The sequence below is a fragment of the Canis lupus genome, chromosome 24, assembly GCF_011100685.1.
Source record: "Canis lupus familiaris isolate Mischka breed German Shepherd chromosome 24, alternate assembly UU_Cfam_GSD_1.0, whole genome shotgun sequence".
Lineage (NCBI taxonomy): Eukaryota > Metazoa > Chordata > Mammalia > Carnivora > Canidae > Canis > Canis lupus.
In genome coordinates, this window is record NC_049245.1 from 33966188 (window position 1) to 33977110 (window position 10923).

At 40.0% G+C, this 10923-nt stretch overlaps 1 protein-coding gene across 3 annotated transcripts in view; it reads right to left on the reverse strand.

The window, feature by feature from the left end:
- NCOA5 (nuclear receptor coactivator 5) overlaps positions 1-9120 on the reverse strand; it is a 29216-nt gene extending 20096 nt beyond the window's left edge. For 2 of the 3 annotated variants that reach the window (XM_038572496.1, XM_038572498.1), the window contains exon 1: positions 8964-9120. The gene's annotated coding sequence lies outside the window, so the exon portion shown is untranslated. The remainder of the gene's footprint in view (positions 1-8963) is intronic. The other variant, XM_038572497.1, reaches the window with a different exon arrangement.
- Positions 9121-10923: the final 1803 nt, after the last annotated feature.

Here is a 10923-nt window from a genome sequence, read left to right on the forward strand (position 1 = left end):
TTTAGAGACATATAGTCTACCTCAAGGAAATAAAAATAATATAAAGGAAAAGGAAAAAAAAAGACATAAAGTCAATTTGGGCACCTTTCTGGACATCTGGTAGAGAACCACAACTGGAATTTAATCAACGAGAGGATAATGGCAACTGTGATGCTTCTTTCTCCTCCTGCCAAATGGCCTTAAGATCCAAAGTCAGTCTCTTAGCACCTCTCTCACTTCAGCCTGGTTGGTACCTCTAGACTTTGTTAAGTAGATTAGCAAGGTGAATGCCATTCAAAAATCACCATCACTACAAGGTACTTTGGCCTGAATATCTTTTAAGTAGTCTTCTGAAAATAGTTAAAAGCACTTTTCAGGTAAGGATTTTTAGATAAGAAAAATACCAACTGAAGGAATCTACATAAAAGGAACAAACGAGAAAATAATCTAGAAAACATGTCACACAGGAAATGGTAGAGCTGTTTTAAGTCACAAAAGATTGGGGCAAAGAACTTTCAAAGAATGACACAATGCCTAATGTACTATTTTAGACTAATATGCTAGACAGGGTTCACACAACGGTTTTTGTATAATGCTATAAATAAAAATGCATGTTTCATTCATAGTACCAAAAACTGCTTTGCTCTATTTTTTAATTGTACTATCCTAAAAACTCTTTTCACCTTAAAATCAGTTTTTATCACAAGTTATCACAATGGAAAACCATAAGGACCATGTTAAACAAAGTGCAGTATGAATCGCTGTACTTAGTGACAGTACCACTGTTTGCAGTTGAAAGAATCCAGAAGCCTATACAATTTCAATAAGTGATTACAAATGAAATAAAATTCTCCAAAAGCTTAGTCGAAAACCAACTAACAATCAGTAATTACTAAATTGGAAATACGTTATGATAAAGATAAAGCCATTTAAAACACCATACTGACAAGAAAGCGGTTATCACACATTAAACTCCTCAAACTGGGAGGGGAAAGGATTGGACTTTTCACTTAAACTGTATTTATGAAGATGATCTTGAGGTATATTTTAACATCAGGGATATGAAACCAGTTATACTGTCATGAGTCAAGGATAAGAGAATGCTCTGATTATGGTTTCTAAATCAATCCTTTAAGCTTACTTTAAAAACTATGCATTCCCTCATATTTGATTATCTCCTTCATTCTCTAATTAAAATAATTATTCTATCTTTAACTGTATTGAATTATTATTCCTATGTACAGGAATGGGAGAAACAATAACTTATATTTACAGAATGCTTATTCTGTCCCAGAGCCTGCACTAACAGCATCATGTGCATTATATCATCCAATCCTTTCTACAACTCTTAAAGTACTATTATGTTCTCTATTTTGCGAATGAGGAAATTTGATATTTAGAGAAATGAAGTGACTTCTCTTTGGTCACATGATGACCAGGAGTCTCAGAGCTAGGATTCAAATCCAGGTCTGTCTGACACCAAAGTGCTTAACCATTATGCTATGCTGCCCCAACAGGGAATGGAAAAACATGGTTTCCATTATTAGCACTTGCTAAGACTCCCTGATCAAAAACGACAGAACCTGGAAAAGGACCAGTCTATGCCAGTCACACCAATGTTTAAGTGCCTTAGACACCCAGCGGGGCAGAACTTATTTATTCAATTACCACTTCAATTTCTATCACCTCAAACTGCAGTTCACCCTTGAACAATGCAGGGATTAGGAGTGCTGTCCCCATGCAGCCAAAAAACTTCTGACTACCTAAAAACTTAACAATAGCCTATGCTGGGCAGCCCAGATGGCTCAGTGGTTTAGCACCGCCTTCCGCCCAGGGTGTCATCCTGGGGCCCCGGGGTCGAGTCCCACGTTGGGCTCCCTGCATGGAGCCTCCTTCTCTCTCTGCCTGTGTGTCTGCCTCTCTCTCTCTGTGTCTCTCATGAGTAAATAAATAAAATCTTTAAAACAAAACAAAAAACAATAGTCTATGTGGACTGGAGCCTTAATAATATGAACAGGTGATTAACACAAAATTTTTTATGATATCTGTATTATATACTGTATTCTTATAGTAAAGTAAGCTAGAGAAAAGAAGATATTATGGAAATCATAAGGAAGAGAAAACACATTTATGGTACTGTAAAAAAAAAACACACATATAGGTGGACTTCTGCAGTTGAAACCCAGGTTGTTCAAGGGTCAACTGTACAATGTTTCTGGCTTTGCTCCTGATATTCTATTCACTTCAACACTTCAGACAAAAATTCTCTATCAACATTTAATTTCCTGCCCTTTTTATTTCTTTCGAGGAAAGACCACTTGCCTAATCAGCATATCTGAGTTCTAGTCCTAACAGGGGCAAGGGATGGTTAGTCAACCTGATGAAATGGATATTCTACCTGTGTTGGTTATGTGGATTCAAGGAGAACATCAGCTAAGAGAAAAAACTCACTAATTAGGATTCACAAAGATTGAGCTAATCCAAACTAGTAACAGTCTGAGCTATAAAAAATGTAATATACAGGTTTATTTAACACAGGTAAAATTTCAACTCAACTGTACAAGTAGAGATCCTTACAGAACTAAATTAACACACTTGAAAGGACAGCTTATAATCAGCTCATCAAATGCCTCTAGGCCTACCATGTGTCACACTCTGTACTAAGCCTTACACATATGGAAATAACAGGACTAAAGTCTCTGCTTTAAAGGAGTTCACTGTTTAATAAAGGAGAGCGGGACATATACACGGATAATCATAATATAATCAAAAGTTGGTTTATAAAAAAAAAAAAAGTTGGTTTATAGCAGAGACAATGAAGGCCTGTATATGTGGCAGGGGAGAAGAAAAGGGCAGACAGGAGATTGGAAAAAATAAGGGGTAGGAGGTACATGGAGGAGTAAGGGATGGCCTAAAAAGAAACTGAATCCTGAAGGATGAGGAGTTTACCCGCAAGAGAGAAGTCATTCCAGCATATGTAAAGATGAAGGAATGGTGTGAAGAATATAATTAGAAAAACTAAAGGAAGTGTAATGTAGGGAAGAGGGGATAGGAGGAAGAAAAGAGAGTGGAATTACAGATGCAAGCCAGAGTTAGAGAAAGGTCACAAAACACTTTGACTTTGAAAAGGAAAAAATTGGTGGCAAGAGGGCTTGTGTAAACTGAGCTACCATAATAGAGTCTCAGTAAAGCCAAATTAATGAAAGCTTCCTATATGTATATTATCCAGAAAAGGGGGTTGGGAGGATATAAACCTAAGACATTCAAAATATTGCCTATTATACTGATGTTTTTCAAGGGTCACTGGTTTGACAATCAAGGAAAGAGATACCAGAAAAATGTTTAAAAGGTTACAATTTTACCTTCAGTTAAGGAATATTAAAAAAACTTAGGGCCAGAGTCAGTAATTAATTGCTAACAATATTAGCTTAACCTACTGTTCAGGAAGAAATTGACAGCCAAGCACTCTTCCTTATTTTTTTCTAGTACTTTTTTTTTAAGAAGTGTGATAAAAAACATATAACATACAATTGATCATATTAACTATTATTTTTTAAAAGTAAGCCCCAGTGTGGGGCTTGAACCCACAATCCCAAGATCAAGAGTAGCATGCTTTGCCGACTGAGTCAGCCAGGTGCCCTTCACATGAACTATTTTCACATGTACAGTTTAGTATGCTGAGTATATTCACAGTTGTACAACAGATCTTCAGAACTTTTTCATCTTGCAAAACTAAAACTCTTTATACCCATTAGTTTCCCATGCTCCCTCTCTTCATTTATATTTATATATATATATACACACACACACACATTTTTTTTTCATTCTTCACGTCGCATTCCTTTAATGAAGATATATCAGCATCACCCATGAAGTTAAACGTTATTCTCAGACCCCATCTCAAACTTTGAGAATCTGAGAATGAAGTCTAGGAATCTGTATTATAACAAGCTTCTCAGGTGATTCCTGGCAAGTATTTGGGAACTGTATTATCTATTTATCCCTTTAGCTTATGCATAACATATACTCAGATCCTCCATTTAGAAACCTCTTTAACTCCTGTATTCAAGGAGTAATAACCCATAAACATAATGTTACAAAGAAAATGTCATGACAATGGCTAAAATCTGTCAAAGTATAACCTTTGAAAACAATATAGAAAACATAACTACATTGCTACCTCCAAAGGAAATGGAATCATCAACCAAGTTTCCATTGTAATAAACGTAGTAACAATGTCCAATTATAAGGTCAGCACCCCCACCCACCAAGGAGGAGTGTGCACCAACAACTCTTTAATTTCATCTGATAGTTTAAAAAGTATCCTGAGAACTTAAGCTTCTTTTCCCAATTAGCTAGTTATAAAATAGCAAGAAAAATATTAACCACTGAACTTGCCACTTTTTGATAGCATAATATCCACTTCTTTGAATGGCAAACTGCCAACTAAAGTTCTGTCTGAATTCTGCAGATTGTTTTGCTGGCAGAGGCTAAAACTCCTGCTTCTTCTGAGGCATTTGGTTTTCATATCTAAATGCATCTCTTTGCAAGAAGAGAAAAATGGTCACACACATAATTTCATATCTACACCACTAAAAGCAAAGTGGGTCAAATCTAAATTTAATAAGCCGACCATGGAATCTTGGTAGGTCTGCTTCCTTTGTTCTCAAGAAGGTGAAAGCATCCTATTGATGTGAATAGAAGGAATTAAAATACTGAAAACTACAGATATTCTAACTATTGCTATTACCTCTCGAGTTCAAACTATAATGCCAAAGAACATTTTATAGTTAAATTACAGTTTTGCTTAAAATGTATACCCAACCATAAACCAGAGTTGCCAATTCTATTAGTAATCTGGGATATAAGTATTACTAGATTAGTACTAGAATCTGCTGTTTCCAGTGAAAACTCATTTTCTAAAGCCTAAATCAGGGGTTCTTAAAACTTTAATGTGCATAAAAACTGCAGGGGTTGCTTCTGAAAGGCAGATACCTCAGGCCCCACCTCAACAGACTGGTCAGTTGAGGCGTTAGAGAGCTGTATACTGATATGTATTTTCAACAAACTGTTCTAGTGACTCTGACACTGTCCTAATATAAATTTTTCAAAGAAAGGTTCAGTTTATAATCTAAGTTTTTGTACTGAACGAAAGCATATTTTTCCTTTTTCTTTTGGATATCAAGAATAATTTAAGATTATTCTTGATATCCAAAAGATAAGATTTAAAAATAAATTTCTTATATCCTCTCATGGTAAATACATGTTACTACTACCTCAATCTCCAAATGCATAATTAAGTATACTCATTTAAAGTCAAATTATTCATAATTCAAAGTTCTCCAAAGCTTGCTCACTAACTGCAGGATCAACCTAATCTTTAGCAATTCAAGCATTCTCGATCCAAACCAGGAGACCACTCAAGACATTTTATACAGCTAAAGTTCTAAAACATTCTGCTTTATAAATTCTCCAATGCAACTTAAGTTGCCCTGATCCTTGCCTAAAGTTGTTGGTCTTTATGTAGGTCAACAATAATGTTTTGAATATGAAATAAGGGGAAAAGTTCTGATTCTTTGGAGAATTATTTTCTTAACATAAAAGTAATTAATAATGAGCACTGGGTGTTATATACAACTGATGAATCACCGAACTCTACCTCTGACACTAATAATACACTATCTGTTACTTAATTGGATTTAAATTAAAAAAAAGAAAGAAAAAAGTAATTGGTCTAGTTGACCTATTATCTTAGTTTTTTTAGTGATAGGATAAAGAATGAAAATGATCATCCCTATAAATATTCATATCTGGTGGTAATAAAACCACCATTTAAAAAGCAGCAGGCATGCTGGTATTATATATTTAGCTGTCAGTATACTTCATATTTTTCTAATGTGCTGCTGCTGCAGACAGTGGCCTTATCCTGATCCTTTCATTAACACTTCTCATTAACCAAAGTAACATAGAGGGTAATTTTCTGTTGGTCACTGCCCTTTTAACTTCTTGATAGTTTAACTCTGCTTAAGCCAAATAGTCTAGAGAAACGTGTATGCTATTCACAGGACAAATCTTTTGGCACAATAAAAGCTGACTGAGCTTTAAAAGCACTTGTCTCAAAGACACATGATAATCACTAGTAAACCACAAGGTATAGAGAGCAAACAGTGCGGCAGAAAGAATAGTCCATTTGGGAAAACACTAGGATCTAAAGATACATACAGGATAGCAAGAAAAGAGGCACCAATAATATCTTCCTTTCTTGGACATCTACAGTGCATATGTTGGGCATATTAAAGTTCTGGAATAAGGACACTTCTTAATCTCAATATTTCTCAATTTTGCTTGACCACAAAATCTTTTATCTTCAGTAGTATCTTGAATATGTTCTATAAATACGTGATTTGGACAAAAATAATCTAACTTCTCTGTGCCATTATTTCCTCATACACAAAAAAGATTCAATAATAATACCTCACCTATCTCACAAGATTGGTGGGAACAAATGAGTTGGTACTGTAAACCTGCTTTGTAAATCATATGCACTGCTGGATCTACGTCATCATTACCATTAAGATTAACAGTTTAGGAGCTGCATTTCATTCTTTACGTGGGGAGTCAAAAACAAAGAAACAATGATAGTTGAAGGGAATAAAATATTAAATACATCTCTTCCAGATTTCTCATTCTTAAAAGCACAAGTGAATCCCAATACTTCTCACAGTAGTAACAAGTCATACAAAGGCACTGCCATCTGCAGGCCATAGGGATGGAATGCTTTGCAATAGTTATTAAGAATGAAGTTTCAAACCACAAGGCACTCTTTTTCATCACACCTCTAAAACTTCACCAAAGGACTTAGCTTTTGAGCACTGGCAGACTGAAGCTCCATTTGCTGAAGTTCTGAAATGGACTTGAGTAAAAAATTCTCATTTCTTTTCTAAACAGGACCGATGCTGAGAAATGTGAAGAAAATCATCCTAGCCTTATTTGTAAGTTCTACATTTTGCTCTTACCAAAGTAACCCCAAGGAATGTGGATTTTTTTTTTTTTAAACTGTTGAGAAAACAACACCTGAATGGCCTAAAAGCACACTTCTCTGAGTTTCCTTTCAATGGATTAAAGTAAATCTGCTCTCTCACACAGAAAAACAGTTTATGAACAGGCCATACAAATAGAACAGACTGTTTACAGAAATAAGTTAATCTGTCAATGCCTCCCTTTCTTTGAAAGATCTAATTAGCTTTATTCAACAATTCACCAATTGACAGCATCTGATCTAGCAAGTACAAAGGAGCTCCTAAATCCTTCTTTAAATGCGTGTTCATTGGCATGTGACATTGAACAACCTGCACCTAGAAAAATTCCTTCCACTGGGCCTTGAAATATGGTTTCTCCAGCACATTCTACATGGAAAGCTAGTTTCTATGTTTTAGGTTAAAAGATCGTATCAGAGGTTTCAAAGAGTATCTGGAGAGTGACAGATGAGCTAAAAGAAAGGCAAAGAAAGTAGAGTATAGGAAGAAATAGATGTTAAACGGCCAAGAGATCCCCATTACTCACAATGCAAAGAGCTTGGGCTTTACTGGTTGGAAAAAGGCAACATGAAAGTTAGTTTTCACACCCAGACTGACTCATACAAACATTAAATCTGGAGTTGTCAAAAACCAAAACTGCTCCATCGTCATTATGCAGAAACTGTCAGGTGGTTACCACACCCCGCAACGCTACAAAAACACTGAGGAGGCACACCGGGTGCACTTGAGCTGAAGTTCCTGCGGTTCCCTGGGACTACGGATTGTAAATCAACAATGAGAACGGCTTACAACGAAGAAAGCCTTATAATATTAATTACCATCCCCGAAGATCCTGGGGCATTTCATGGAACCCGCTATGCCTCCGGGAAAAATTCTGTGCACAGAGCGAAAGCCAGGACCACAATTAACCCCATACTCCTTAGGGCAGCGTTTCCCAAAGCGTGGAACGCAGAATAATTTCAGGAGGAACAAGGACGCACTGTTTATTTTAATAGATAGGTATTTATTTTGTTTATGAGCATTAGAAAAATAACTGGCTTTCCATTATACGGCTTGTGATTTACGTTTCCACCTTAAATTCATTTAAGAAGGAAGAAAAAGTCGGTTTAAAAGGAAAAAAAATTAACATTTGGTAAATAGCAGTACAGATGGTACACGGACAGAAAGGTGCAACGCGAGAGACTGAAATTTGGGAAACGCCGTCCTTAAAAAAAAATTAAAAAAAAAAAAAAAAAAAGCCCCCGGCGGGTTGTTGGGAGCGGAGAGTGCCCTGGGTCAGGAGACGGAAGAGCCAGCGGACTGGGGCGCCGGCGCTCATTTCCGCGGTAACCTCGGGCACAGTTTGTGGGCCCGGGGTCCGCGTTATAAAAGGAGTGCGGGTATCACCCAAGGAGACAAGGCGCCTCGAAGATGCTGTCAGGGGGCCGCGGGGCGGCGGCGGCGGCGGCGGCGGCGGCGGCGACGGGGCCCAGCGCTCGGTTCGCCGCGCGGCGCCCGGGAGAACGCCCGGAGTGGCGGGCCGGGCCGCCTGTGTCCGAGTTCGAATCCCGACCTGCGCCACCGACTCGCTGAGGACCCGCAGGCGAACGACTTCATCATTTCGAGAAACAGGCGCGGGGTGTGCAGGCCTACCCTACAGAGAAGCTCGGAGAACTACTGCCGGCGGTTCGCGCGCAGAGAGGCGGGCGCGGCGCGGCGCCGCCCGGACCCGAGCCCACCACGGGCCGCCCCGGCTGGCCCGGGCCTGGGCTTGACGGGAGCCAGAGGCCGCGCCCCGCACCGGGCATGCGCAGCTCCGCGCGCACCCGGAGAGGAGCCGAGGCCGCGGCCGCGACAGCGCGTCGAGCGGGCCCTCCCGCCTCAGCCTCCCGGTCCGGCCCGGGCCCCCTCAACCGCCTGCCGTGAGCCCCACGCCTCGGCGGACGGCCACCGCTTCCCGGCACTCACCGCTACCAGCGCGGCGGGCTCCCGGCCGCTCCTTCGCCTCAGGCCCGCCCCTGCCGCCTCCACCTCAGCCCACCTGCCCGCCGTAGGACAAAGGCGCCACCAACCGACCGGCGCGGGCACGAGGCAATGGCGGCCGGGGCGGAGAGTGGGGGCAGAGGGCGCGCACGCAGCGGCAGGCGCGGCAGTGTCGCAAGAGCGCGCGGGTTTATGGCAGGGCTGAGTTGGGCGTCGATCTCCTTGGCAACGAGAGGGGGAAGTGGCTCCCCGGCGGCGGTTGGGAACGCTAGGGGTTGCCTAGTAACGGCGTCCCCGGCTAAGGCTGGGTCCACGCTCCGTCCCTTCCGTCCGCCACGAAAGGCTTCGCCTTTCTTCTAATTTTTGGAGCTCTTTCCATTCTAACTGTGGAGATAGGTCACTGAAATCCTAAAATGCTTTGATTTAGTTTTTCATAAAGCGAAACAGAAAACAATGTGGATGTGTGTGTTGGAGAATAGTGTATACACATTCCTGTAAATTCCGGATCCCAAGGAACAAAGAGAGCAGAGAGGTAGAGAAAACGTTTTATTTAAATTTACATCTAAATAGGCTGTGTACCCTACTCGTTTCGCAGACAAGGGGCAAAAGTCTTCTGGTGATCCAGTTACAGGTTCTTTTGGAATTATTTCTTCCTGCAATATTTATTCAATGTCAAAAATAAATTTCCTGTGAAGCATGTAAAATGCTGTATTGTTCATTTAATCCCTAGAATAATTTATCAGAGGGAGTGGAATTTGCTCACACAATTGTAAATACACTTTATTAATCGCAGCTATTGCTCTATGAATCAGGTAGGGTTTTTTGTTAGCCAGGATATGCCTCAGACCCCATGGGGGGGTCTACGGGGGGGGGGGGGGTGGGGTCTAGTTATTCTCCTGGTGAATAGTGCATGCCAAGTAAAAATAGTGGCTGCGGAGTTGGAACGGCTATGGGAACTCAGATTTCTTTGATAACCACTCATTTTTTGCCCCCTTCACTCATTTGCTCACTGAATGTTTATTATATACCTACTAGGTGGCCCCATGATTTATTAGACACCAACTTTCCAAGCACCGTCAGCAGCAAATGCAAACCCATCTCTGCTATCTTGGAGATTACTGCCTAGCAGAGAGAGAGGAATTAGGTGAATAATCACACTTGAGTGTATAGTTACAAACAGTAAGTACTTGAAGAAAAGAAACAGGGACACACCGTATTGTCTAGTTTGTCTCACCTGTGATGAGCGCAGGGTGTGCCTGATGCCTATGGACAAATGGTCTTCGGGTACTTAAAAATTCATAATTCATCATGGCACCCAGGAAAATGGAAGCTGAGTGGTTTTTCCCACCTTTGCTGAGAGCTCCTGGAGCCAGATAGGGGCATATACACCCAGGGTTTTGTTTTGTTTTGTTTTTCTTTACTTTTCCCCAGGTCGTTCACTCACTGTAGGTGAGAAGTCTCAGGATTTTGTGGATTTGCCTGCTTTCCTGGTATCCTTTTCTGGGCACGTGACACACTTGACACAGTTCAGAATCTTCTGTTTCTTTCCTCGATTGCTCCTTTTTGATGTTTATGCCATAAAGTATGATTTTTCATTGTTTGGCTGAATTGATTAATTCCTTTAATTTTCTGGTATCTCTAATTATTACTATTTTTCTGGTTAGATATACAGAGACAGAGATTTTTGTGGCCCAACTTCATCTTCCTATCTTTTCTCACCCAGAAAATTTCACATTATATTAGTTATTATTCACATCCATCCATGAGATAGGTGCTATATAATTTGAACTTCAAAAATTCCTAAACATTTCAAACGTACATTAAAAGTACATTAAAAAAATATGATACATACCCTTCTACTCACTGCTAAGACTCTCTTCCCATTTCCTTGCTCTCCCTTCCCAAATAATCACTCTCCTGAAATACATTCCGACATATATTTTGT